At 49.2% G+C, this 12320-nt stretch overlaps 1 protein-coding gene across 4 annotated transcripts in view; it reads right to left on the reverse strand.

The window, feature by feature from the left end:
• LOC142575218 (uncharacterized protein C16orf52 homolog B) overlaps positions 1-12320 on the reverse strand; it is a 46737-nt gene that overhangs the window by 17418 nt on the left and 16999 nt on the right. The window lies entirely within an intron of this gene.

Raw genomic sequence — 12320 nt, forward strand, 5'->3', positions numbered from 1 at the left:
CTCACACATTAGCAAGAATATGTTGAAAAATTGTTGCGAACCCGTCTCATGTAACCCTCTCCTGCTTGGGCAGCACTGTACAAATAAATAAATAAATAAATAAATAAATAAATAAATAAATAGCGAGAAGACAGTCATGTTGTTGGCTGGAGTAAGATCTAGACTTGCAAGACACGTGACAGCTGCTCCGACGGCGTGGCTCCTTTCAGGAATGGTTGAGAAACTAAAAAAATTGTCCGACTCGCGTCTATGTAGTACGAAGCATTCTTAATTTGTAGCGAACAGATGTATGAACAATGTAACTGTCGTGTGGAGATTACATGTTGTATTGTTTACATATATAAATAAGACTGTTTCTAATGGCAACATATAAGACTGGAAGCAGAGTAAAATCCGCTGTGGCACATACCACAGAGCACACATTCAGTGCACACACTCAGTAGCCCTCATACCCAGCTGTCCCTGTGGCGCATAATTTCGAACTTCACTACCACCCTAATCGGACGGACGGACGGAAAAAAAACTTTATTGGGAAAAGGACCTGCGAGGTTGCCAGCCCGGGCTCAGGCCACTCGGGCATTATGTGCGGTGAGGCATAGCCTTTCTACCGCTGCCCGGGCCCGCTGGATAGCCCATAATTGGTCCTGTAGCTCCGAGCTAGTCAGAGCGCTTAGCCATCGCTCCTCGAGAAGGTCCGGTTCTATCTTGTCCTCTACATATACTGATCTGATCTGTGTGCACTTCCATAAGATGTGTGCCATGTCTGCGTGTTCGTGTTTGCAGAGCTTGCAGCTCGCGTCTGGGTATTGTGTTGAATTCATTCTGTTTAAGTAATAATAATAATAATAATATTTGGGGTTTTACGTGCCAAAACCACTTTCTGATTATGAGGCACGCCGTAGTGGAGGACTCCGGAAATTTCGACCGCCTGGGGTTCTTTAACGTGCACCTTTCATTCTGTTTAAGTGTACTGGGTTTTGGAACGTTCCGGTTTGCAACCTCCTTCAATCTGTTTCTTGAAACCTGTTGAGTTGTTTGTCGGGTCGTGGGTATGATTCTCTTTGTTTCGCGTAGTGTGTCAGTATGTCGTGGTACGTGACCAGTCTGTCCCCGTCGTTTTTATCGCTTCTTCGTCGTCGTCGCCTCCTCCGTCTTCACCCTCGCCTCCGCCGCACTCCTTCCCCCTTCCCCGGGGGTTGCGGGGTGTTGGACCGTCACTGTCCGTGCCGCGCGGTGGGTTAGTTTTCGCTCGGACTCGGGCTCGGACGTCTGGGTGAATCTGCGTCTTGGGGCCGTTCATTCCGTGGTAGTTTATGCCGATCTTTTCCATGATTTCTCTGCCCGCCTTGGTTCCGGAGAGTCTTTCGAGTTGCGCTATCCTTTGTGCTTCCGCGATTTCCTCCAGCGTGCTATGTACCCCGAGTTGTAGTAACTTTTCGTTTCTTGTGTATTGGGGGAGGCTCAGTGCTGTTCTGTACGCTTTGCTAATGAGCGCGTCGATCTTGTCTTTCTCAGCCTTGCTCCAGGGGATGAACGCCGCCACATGCGCGACGTAGCTGATCGCGAAGGCCTGAACGAGGCGTACGACGTTTCTTTCTTTAATCCTGTGTCTTTAAGCCCCTCCTGTTGTTGGAGACTCTCTGTATTAGCCGAATGGTCGCCGTGACTTTCTTTTCCAGGTGTGTTATAGTTTCCGTGTTTGTTCCCTTGGCTTCGATCCAGAGACCCAGGACTCTAATCTTTCGGACCATGGGTATTTCCGTGCCTTTTTTCGTGGTTAATCTGATTCCCCTTTTGTGTAGTTCCGCTACGTCTCTGGACGGTTTGCCGAGCCTCCTGGGGCAGTAGAGCAGCAGTTCCGATTTCCCCGGCGAGCATTCTAGTCCGGTGCCCTCCAGATGATTGTCGATTGCCTCCACCGCCCCTTGAAGTCTGTTCTCCATATCACCCTCGCTTGCGTCCTTCGTGGTCCAAATCGTAATGTCGTCTGCGTAAACGGTGTGAATAATGCCTTCTATTCGCTTCAGTTTTTCCAATAGTCCGATCATGACGACGTTGAAGAGCATCGGTGACGCGACGGACCTTTGCGGTGTGCCAGCGCTACCCTTTCCACCTGGTTACTCTCCTCCTCGTCCAGTCTGATTCTGGCTGTTCTTCCCGTAAGAATATTTCGGATATAATTATACGTTCGTTCGCCCAGGCCGAGTTGCGCAATTCTGTCGAGGATGGTCGTGTGCTTGACCCTCTCGAAGGCCTTCTTTAGACCAAGTTCAAGTATCACCCTCAAGCCCCGCCCCGTGGTGTCTATGACTTGCTCATTGAGTTGTATCATGGCGTCTTGGGTAGAGAGCCCTCTTCTGAAGCCAATCGTGTTGTAGTGGTACAGGTCGTTTGACTCCAGGTAGCCGTTAACTCTACTCAGGCAAGCGTGCTCCATCATTTCACCAACGCAGGAAGTGAGAGAGATCGGCCGCATGTTCAGTATTTCTAAGAATTTACCCGGCTTGGGGATGAGGATCACGTCGGACCTCTTCCATTAGTCGGCTATTCCGCCGCTCTGCCAGCACTCGTTGATGTAGTCTGTCAAGCGGCTCGTTGCCTGGTCGTCCAGGTTCCGGAGCATCTTGTTGGTCACTTTGTCAGGGCCCGGAGCCAACTTCGTCTTGATGGTCTGCAGGACCGCCTTGATTTCTTGCTGGGCGAAATCTCTGTCGAGGTCCTCGTTGGGAGAGCCCGAGTATAGTTCCGGTGTTCAACGGCTGGAGGTCTGTCAAGGTACAGCTTGACGATTTCATCACACATTTCACGGATGTTTCCTTTGTACTTGTGTCTGAGCTTGGTTATTTTCGCTTTCGCTGCTGTCTTCGTTCCCGACGGGTCGAGCAGGTGCTTGAGGATCTTCCACGTCTTGCCCGTGTTGATGTTGCCGTCCATGGCGTCGCATACCTCGTCCCAATCCTGATTGCGTAACTGGATGCAGTGTGCTTCGATGTTCTTGTTTAGTTCCGCGATGTTGCGCCTTCGATTTCTATTGTGTTTTTGCCCTTGCAGACGTTTCTGGATGGATTGTTTGGCTTGTACGAGGTGCGCGAGCCTACTGTCCATCCGCGGAGAGTGACCACCACCGTTGTCGTCGTCTTCGTGTTCGCGTCGAGTCCCCCAGTCGTCCCACTCTATCTCGGTCGTGGCCTTTTCTACGTCTCGTAGCAGCTCCCCGTTCCATTCTTCTATGTTTCTTATGGGTCCCTGTTCTTTTTCGTCTCTGATTTTGCGGAATTTGTCCCAGTCTATTAGTCGGAACTTATGTTTTATTCCCTTCGTGAGGCGGGGCTCTCCTATAGGGCTATACTGGTTATCCTGTGATCGCTCCCCAGGTCCTCGAAGGTGTTCTCTCAGGCGATTCTCCCGGCTCTCCTACATAGCGTTAGGTCTGGTGTGGTGTCCCTATGGGGGGCCGCACCAACTCTGGTAGTGAGGCCGGCTCATTGAGAAGGGTTAGGCCGGCCTTTTCTATGAGGTCGGCCAGATCTTTTCCCTTCTTGGACGAGTGTCCATATCCCCTCTGCGTGTGTGGAGCGTTGAAGTCACCTCCGATGACAAGCCTGTTGTCGCCCGCGATGGTCCTCGTTTCGTTAATTAAATCTTCGAAATTGTGTGTTAGGCCCTTTTTGGACGGACTGCTGTAGAGTTTAGGACGAAAGTGCTGCTCTCCTTCTTGCTGCGTGGTACGACTTCTATGAGGATGTGGATAATGTGCGTAATTTTTCTCATAATTCGCGGGATCGCGACCAGTCCTTTTTTGACTAATGTGGTCACGACTATGTCCCCCCCGTCCCTTTTGTGCGTTGTTTGTGGGTGGCGTACCCGGCAATTTTGGCGTGGTTGAATGTTTCCTGGAGAATGATTACGTCGGGCCTTTTTCTTTTTGCGGTCATTTTAATGTGTTGTGTCATCGTTGATTTTTTGTATGAGAAGCTGCGGCAGTTCCACAGCCAGATGACGAGTCTTCCCTTATTGGTGCCCGCCATCTTTACGAGACCTTCTTCTCCAGCTCTGCGAGCCGCCTGTCGTACTTTAGGGCCTGCGCCTTCCTCTCTGCCTCGCTGTCATTAATGCGCGCCGCCAGCATCTCGAACATTTTCTCCATTTTGTCCGAGAGCTTGTTGAGCATGTCCTCAAGGACGTCAGATTTTTTTTTGTGTGTGTGCGTGCGTGCGTGCGTGCGTGCGTGCGCGCTAGGTCGGGGTCTCTTGACCTCCTGTACCGAAGAGACCTGTTCGTTGGTCTTGGTCTCCGGGATTTTACGCTTGGTGCCCAGTGGGTGTGCTACATCTGCTAACATATCCGCTTTAATTCTCCGCCATGGATGGATGGGGTGTAGATGGAGGCGAAGGCGGCTGACGGGGGCGACGATTGTGTCTGCATTTTGGTACGTATTTCATTAAGTGTTTTCTGTAGTTCGCCAATCTTTTTGGCTGATTCGCTGGTCTTTTTTTGCCTTTTCTAGCTCCTGTCTGAGTAGCTGGTTTTCCGTTCGATATTCCTTCATGCGTTCCTTTATGTGTTCGTACTTACCCCTATCGTTACTGGTATTGCCGGACCTTCTCGATTCGCGATTGGCCACTATGTCTGACCAGCTCACCTTTGCTGGTGTCGTCTGTTCTTGCTTCTTCCCCTTCGTTTAGGGCTTCCTCCCCCTCGATGCGGATATGGACTCACTCCCGGTACTGTCCCTGTTCCTGGACCTCGAGGTCGGTCGTCCCCGCGCTCCCGGTCTGGACCTGGATCTGTCCCTGGACCTCGAGATCCGTCGTCCCCGCGCTCCCGGCCTGGACATGGATCTGGACCTGGACTTGGATCTGGGTGCGGGAGATGGCTGTGTGTGGTTGCTTTCCCCGTCGTCGGGGTCTTGTGAGCCAGCTACCCGCAAGAGCTCTTCCTCGTTTCTTCTCGCTGTCCATCTTCTTAGTTTGACCATGTACGGCGTCTTGTATTTACCCCTGCAAGTCCGGTCCGCCGTGGGGTGAGCATCTCCGCAGAGCTTGCATTTAGGTGTGCATTCGTGGTCTTTGGCCGGGTTTTTGCTACCGCACGCCAGGCACAGCTTGTCGTCCGGTCTGGGGCACACATCGGGGCTATGCCCGAGCCTGCCGCACTCTTTGCAAAAGTCTATTTGTTTCCGATAAAGGGATACTCTCATCATGATGCTGTTAAAGTGCGCCCACGCAGGGACCCTGTTGCCCTCGTACAGTAGTACCACGGTGGTCGTGCTGCCCAGCCTCTTGGCGTACGCCAAAGAAGGGTTCAAGTTCACTAGTGCGTGCACGCGCTGGTCTTGTGTGTAATTCAGGGGAATGTTGCATCCCCTTGGCCATCTCTTCTGGTGCCGAGACGTACACGTTGGTCGTGTGCTTCCTCCCGTTGATTGTTAATACCTTGATTTTGGCGACTTTCGTCGCCGTCGTCTCATCCGGTGTGCTTATTACAAGGATTTTTTGCGTGTGGTTGGGGCAGATCGTGATTATTTCGTCGCTGCTCACTCCTGCTTCATTGCGCATCGCCTCGTCTAGGCTGGCTCTGCACTTGTTTCTGATGTTCAGCCCGTCTCTCGGTCTGACGATTATCTTGATGTCGTCTCTAGGTAGCCTGGGCATCTTGCTTGCTCGTAAAACCTTGTTCAATATGCTCTTCCCGCCTTTGCGCGTCGGGCTTCTCCAGCGCGTGCCTTGCTTGTCTGCCTCTTCGGTAGCGTTCGCGCGGCCCTTTCTTTTGTGCGTAACTTCGATCCATCCATCCGCGTCGCGGTCCTCGGCTCGGCTCGCGGGATCATTTCTTTCTTCTCTGGACTTGGTATTCATAGTTTCCCCCACTTCTACCTCGTCTACCTTCATTTCGGCAGTGCTTCCGATCCTCTGGTTTACACTGCGACACTGTCTTCCGCCCTGCCGGGGGCCGGTAGGGGTCCGCTATAGGCCTAGTCGGCGTTAAGCTTAGCTGTATTTCTCACTTCAAAAGATCCTCGAAAAAGGTCGCTCACCCCGGGTTTCGGTGTCCCTGGGTTCGGGTCGATTTGCTCTATCCGGTGGTGGTCGGTTTTCAAGTATTTGACTCGATAATTCTGCGGAAAACATTCATAAAGGCAGAGCCGTCGTAGAGTGCGTCTGCAGCGCTGGCACTCTTCTTCCACCGCAATCGGCCCACCAGAACGGCGAGATACCCCGGCCGCCCTCTTGCCCGCGAAACAGTGGCTGCACTCGGAGAAGAATGCTTTGCATTAAAAGTTGTAGTTATGTCGCTCATTTGTTCGTATTTCAGAAGTACACAGAACACGGGAGAACAAGACGGCGCGCACAGCGGGGCAGAACGGGGCAGGCCCGCAGCCTGTGAACCATCCAGCGCACTTGTGCCGCGCCGCTCACTCTCCGATACAGCGCCTTGAAGCGAGTCTGCCACGCGCTACCAATCATAGTCTAAGCTCACATCCTCTAATAAATTCACTGGGAGTCGGGACACCTATACCTTCTGAATGTCCAGTGTCCTTGCGGAAACACAATGTCGTTCACACTAACGTGCAAAGCACCTCGACGTTGGGGGGCTGTAACCGAAGATTTACGCTCGTAGAGTCCGGGACACACCAACAAATAGTGCTTAATATCGCCGCGTGTCTCGCAAGTCACACATAACGGCGACGTGAAGAATCGTATCTCGTATAGCCATGCTGGAACAAGCGCTGATATAGTGCTGAGATGATGCCGTAGGGATGCCTCTCCATGGCCGTTGCACTTTTGTGCATATAGCACGTTTGCGATACATAGACGACATACGCATAATACGGGGACATGGTCAAGACAGTCTAGATAAATATGTAGCATTTCTAAATTCTGTTCACCGAACAATAAAATTCACATCAGAATCCTCAATTGAGCGCATCAACTTTCTGGACACAACAATATACATTGACAATGGGGAGCTAAAGACAACGCTGTATAGGAAACCTTTCGACAAACAACAGTACCTAGGCCCAAACAATGAAATGTTCCTTTCCTTCGACCGCTTCCTAACCTTACGTGAGGCCTCCTTACAGCAAAGGACCGATGGAGGAAGCAAGCGTACTCTGAAAGCTCCCTTCGCCCGTCCTTACGTAAGGAATGGTTGCCGCATGCCTGGGTTCGAGATGATCTCTTAAGAGCTTTACGCGAACACCATCATTCAATAAAAAGATGTTGTATCGTCGCATAATTTTTAAATTGAAGTGCTGATATAGAGACGCGTGCACGCTTTCTTCTACTTTTGTTTAATACACGTAAAAAAAAGTACCGCATTATAGCGCAGAACTTGATAGGCTCCAGCAACGCTGGTGTCGTGCAACACCTAGCAACGCTCTAGCAACGCCTACGAACGCTACTCATGCCGAACGTGCGACTGAAACGAACATGCCTGGCAAGACGTACCGTGCTTGCGCTTCTCCGCATGCGGGCGACAGTGCGCATGCGCAAGCAAACATCACGTGGCTAAGCAGTTAGGTGAAGCGCTCGTTCAGGGCCAGGAGCTGCGTAAGGACGCATGAAGGTAGCTTCGCAGCCACCTTACGCTGAGGAAGCTCCAAGGAAGCCTTCGCTGAGGGTGCCTCAGTAAGGAAGCTTTCAAAGTGAGATAAGGTGGCCTCACCGCAATGAAGGCTTCCTTACTGAGGTAAGAAGGGTTTCATTGTTCGGCCCCTAGAATATACCAGCCACCATCCCAGACATTGCAAACAAGGCATCTTTAAAGGCCAAGTCACACGACTACGTCGCATTTGCGTTGAAAACCAAGACTGCATAGATAGACTAGATCACCTTAAAGAAACCCTATCAAACTGGAACCACCCAAACAGTGACCTTCAAACAGCCTACACCGCTGCAACCAAACTTGATCGAGCCGAGGTCCTCAAGCCCCGCCCGAGGATCACTAGAACAACAACGCCTCTTCTTACTACTAAATTCTCAAACGCACTCCCCAACGTGAATAACATCCTCAGTAAATACTACCCAATTCTCGCCAGCAACCAGAAACTTAAGATTTTTCCCGACCATCCTAGAGTAGTCTACAGACACAACACTAATTTTAAAGATGTTCTTGTACACGCCAAACTAGAGACAAAGAGGAAGTTGGGAAACAATCCCTGTGGCCGCCCCCGGTGCTCTACATGCAAACATATTCAATCTACTACTACAGTAAAAAGTACAGCGTCGAATTACGCACACAAGGTAGCTTCGGCTTTCACCTGCACATCAAGCAACATAGTCTGTCTAGAATGCGCTGGTTGTAGCAAACAATACATAGGTGAAACTGGACAACAAATTCATACAAGACTCAACGGTCACCGCGCGGACACAAAACACAATTTACCCAAAGCAGTAGCCAGCCACTTTAATGAACATGGTCATATATTTGACAAAGCAAGGCTCTATATAGTACTACAAACAAATTTCCGTTCCCCTCGCGAAAGGAAGTATACGGAATCATACCTCATACACAAGTTTAATCGCCTACACCCGACGGGAATTAATTTGGCACGCGGCAACTTAGAATCTTTAAAAGCGGTAACTTAAATCTGAAATTCTCATATCATCAACCAAGACACAAAACACATTATGCCACCAGCTAACCTCAATTCTTAACCTCACCTACTCTTCCATTTGGAAAATTTTTTTCCTGCCTACTACTCGATTTAGTATACTCTTTCAGGTTTTTACGCCTATATCAACTGTACGAACCCCTTATCCCATGTACACTTGCCCCCGCCCGCTTCTGCGCACGTCACCCTCCTGTTTGTTATTCCGGTTTCGGTCCACCCTCTCTTTTGCCTTCTTTTCTTTATATATTTTTTGAAACCGCCCTCACCAACACATTCCGAAGTCAATATGTCTTTTTCGGCGCCTCATCCCAGCGTATCGCCATTTCTGGATGCCGCCGTAACGACACCTACGCTGAGGGACTGGGGCAATGCCCCTTGAAAGACCATGCCGCTGCCTTTCAGTCACCCCATACATTGCACCGCAGACTCCTCGTCACCATCTTAACTACTTCAAAATTACTCGACGTATTGCTGCTATGCTACTCAAGTCACTCTTTCAACTCATGTCCTTTTTTAATTTTTATTTTGTGTTACTCGCGCAGTGACCACCTGACCGTCTCTTCTAATGCCACAAGAACATGCCGCCAACGATACCCCTAAATGCTTCCTAACCTCCCGCATCCCCAACGCGCCCCCAGGCCCCAGTCTTTCTTAAAATTTTTTATGCTCTTTCTTGTTCTTTCTCTCTTTTTTTTTTTCTGTCTTGGTGTCGCCTGGCTCCCCCCCCCCTTTTTTTTTCTCTTTCCTTTCTTTTCTTTTCTCCCCACGCTCCTACTCTTCTGCTCTTGTCCCCCCGTCTTGGGAACGAAGCTCACAGACGTCGGACGACAGCGCTCGTTTCCTCTGAAGTCTCTTCCTTTAAAACCAGCCGCGAGCGACAACACCCGCACGTGACGTCACTGCACTAACCGTATAAAACTAACATGCCGAGGATGACGAGGCCGCCTTTGACGAAGATAGGTCCTCCTATCGAAACGTTGGCCAGCCTTTCTGAGGCACCTCATCCCTGTTTACAAACTTTATACCACAGTGTGCTATTCCATCTGTCAGCCCCTTTCTTGATTTAGCACCTCAGTAGGTCATAGCTGCACCGTTCTTGTAAAGATGAAGCTCTCGTCGTTTGCTCACGGCCCTCCTTATCGAGCATTGTTGTGAAGTCGGGGGCTCGTGCGGCCACGAAGGTTCTATGGATGGCGCCGTGTCAGGTGCCGGAAGAAGAAAGAAGGGTCCCGAGCGACGTTTAAGAGATGAGAAAAAGGTTTATATACAAAGGTACATGATCAAGTTTTACAATATCGGCTCCAACTCTTGGAGCACACTACATGTTGGACTCCTTGCATGTCCGAGCCTCTTTTCCGCAGCAGTTCAGAACCGCTTTTTACGTGTTCATTTCCCTGTTTCACTCGACGACGAGGGAATTCACTGGCAAATCACAAACGCCGAAGCGTTCACAACCTCCTGTACCCAACGTTCCACCATTTTGCCGGCTCTCTTGTCTCCAACCTCCCACCGTTTTGCCGCCTCTCTTGTCTCCAACGTTCCACCACTTTGCCAGCTCTCGTGTCTCCAACGTCCCACCGTTTTGCTGCCTCTCTTGTCTCCAATGTTCCACCACTTTGCCAGCTCTCGTGTCTCCAACGTCTCACCGTTTTGCCGGCTCTGGTTTCCAACGTTGCACAATACGAGGCAACCACGTGGCAAACTGTGAACCCGCCGTTGACGATTTTTCCACGGGAGTCCTTAACAGTGGCCCTGATATCAATTAGTGACTTCTTCGTGACGGTCAACCTGTCAGGATCGGGAGACTGGCCTTCGGGGTAGTCGGAGAGCGATGTTGTTGTCTTGAAGTGAGGTGCCATTTCTGGGCGCTAGAAAAGCCGAAGATCTGGAACATGACTGCTTGCCCGTAAGACTCAGGTGATATTGATTGAGTCGCCTAGAGTGAACGATGAGACGTGATAAGCATTTGCGACAGCTGCATGTCTGGCGGTGAAGCATCCTTTGCTCCGAGGGATCACCAGGCACAACAGCGTTCGTTTGCTTCAGCTCGGAACGATTGGGAAAGTGCTCGTACGTACGTGTGCGTAGGCTATATCAATATTAAGTCTTAATGGGAAGCTTTAGCTCGGGCCAAACTCCGATGTCGCCTATTAAAATACATGTAAAACGCATTAATGCTTTTCTGAGATAACCACTGGACCGATTTTAATGAAATTTGTTGCATTTGAGACAGAATGTTAAATTCTAGACTGTTGGAAGCGGAATTTTCATTTTGTCCTCCAATTTTTTGAAAAGAGCATTCAAAAACTGGTAAGTTTGAAAAAAAATGGAAACGCGAAGTTTACAAAATCGTAGCACTGCACTAAGAATAGATATCGCAGTTCTGTAAACTGCACCCGTTAGCGCATCCAAAGTGGACAAATTTGACTTAATTTACATCTTACGTGAATTTGTTAAACTTTTTGTGAGTGTCTTGCAAAAGTCCTACTCACATATTAGTGCTCTATTTGAGAGCCATATATACCGTATTTACTCGCATATGATCGCATTCGCGTAATGATCGCACCCCTGAATTTTGTCGTCAAAATTAGATTTTTTTCATTTCCCGTGTAATGATCGCACCCTGAACTTGCCGAAGCGATATGTCGTGTGCCAAGTCTAGCTAATAATGATCGCGCTTACCATCTGTCGAATGCTATGCGAACGACTCAAGACAAACCAAGCGGTCTGCACGCACCAAACATTAAGTAGATGCCTCATTTCCATTGCTTTCATCACTTACCGCACTTCCATGACAAAAAAAAAAAAAAAAAGCTGCAACCAAACTTGTCTTTATTATGTGTAGGCTTTATAATGGTTGTAGTCAACAACAACAAAAAAGGCGCCTTTCGATTCTTCTCATCTGCACTCGTGGGCACGCAACAAATCGCGAGCGGAAACGATAATAGCCACGTATACACTGATACGTTAAAAGTGTACCCTATTCATACGCCGACGCTTGTAACACAGCTAAGATATTCACCCACCCTTAGCGGAAACGTGCCGTATTAGGATAGTTGTGAAGACAGATGCCGCAGTTTCTGCAGCATGCCGGCCATGTGTTTCTGTCACTGGCAGCTAAGCGCGCCAATCTTTTTCTGTCCCCTCAAAGTGGACATGGCTACATTGTTGCCGCAAACTTGCCGATATTAACGATATTATTCATTACTGATACGGAAGAAACTGTTTCAATGAACGTGATGTACTCGCGAGAAGAAAAAAAAAATTGCGTTCGGCGCGTTCGGCTTGCTCTGCCGGCCGCCATTTTTGTTTTGGTGTCCCCCAGCAAACGCGGGACGAAAAATATTTTTGTTTTCTTTTCGCGGGAAATTTAACCCCCACGTAATGATCGCACCCCTGATTTTGCGTCAATTTTTCTGACAAAAAAGTGCGATCATTATGCGAGTAAATACGGTAATGCATCAATTTTGTCCGCTTTAGATGTACTATTAGATACAATTTACAGAATTGCGATATCGTTTTTCATTGCCGAGTTAGAGTTGTAAACTTCACAGTTTCGTTTACTGAAAGTTTGCGATCTTGAATAACTATTTATAAAAATGTTGATGGCCAAAATCGAAAATTCGCTACTAAGTATGACAAGATTTTAACTTTTCTTTGAAATAAACCTGATCAAATTTGGTGTAGTGGTTGCCGAGAAAAA

Source organism: Dermacentor variabilis, chromosome 3, assembly GCF_050947875.1.
Source record: "Dermacentor variabilis isolate Ectoservices chromosome 3, ASM5094787v1, whole genome shotgun sequence".
NCBI classification, from domain to species: Eukaryota; Metazoa; Arthropoda; class Arachnida; order Ixodida; family Ixodidae; genus Dermacentor; species Dermacentor variabilis.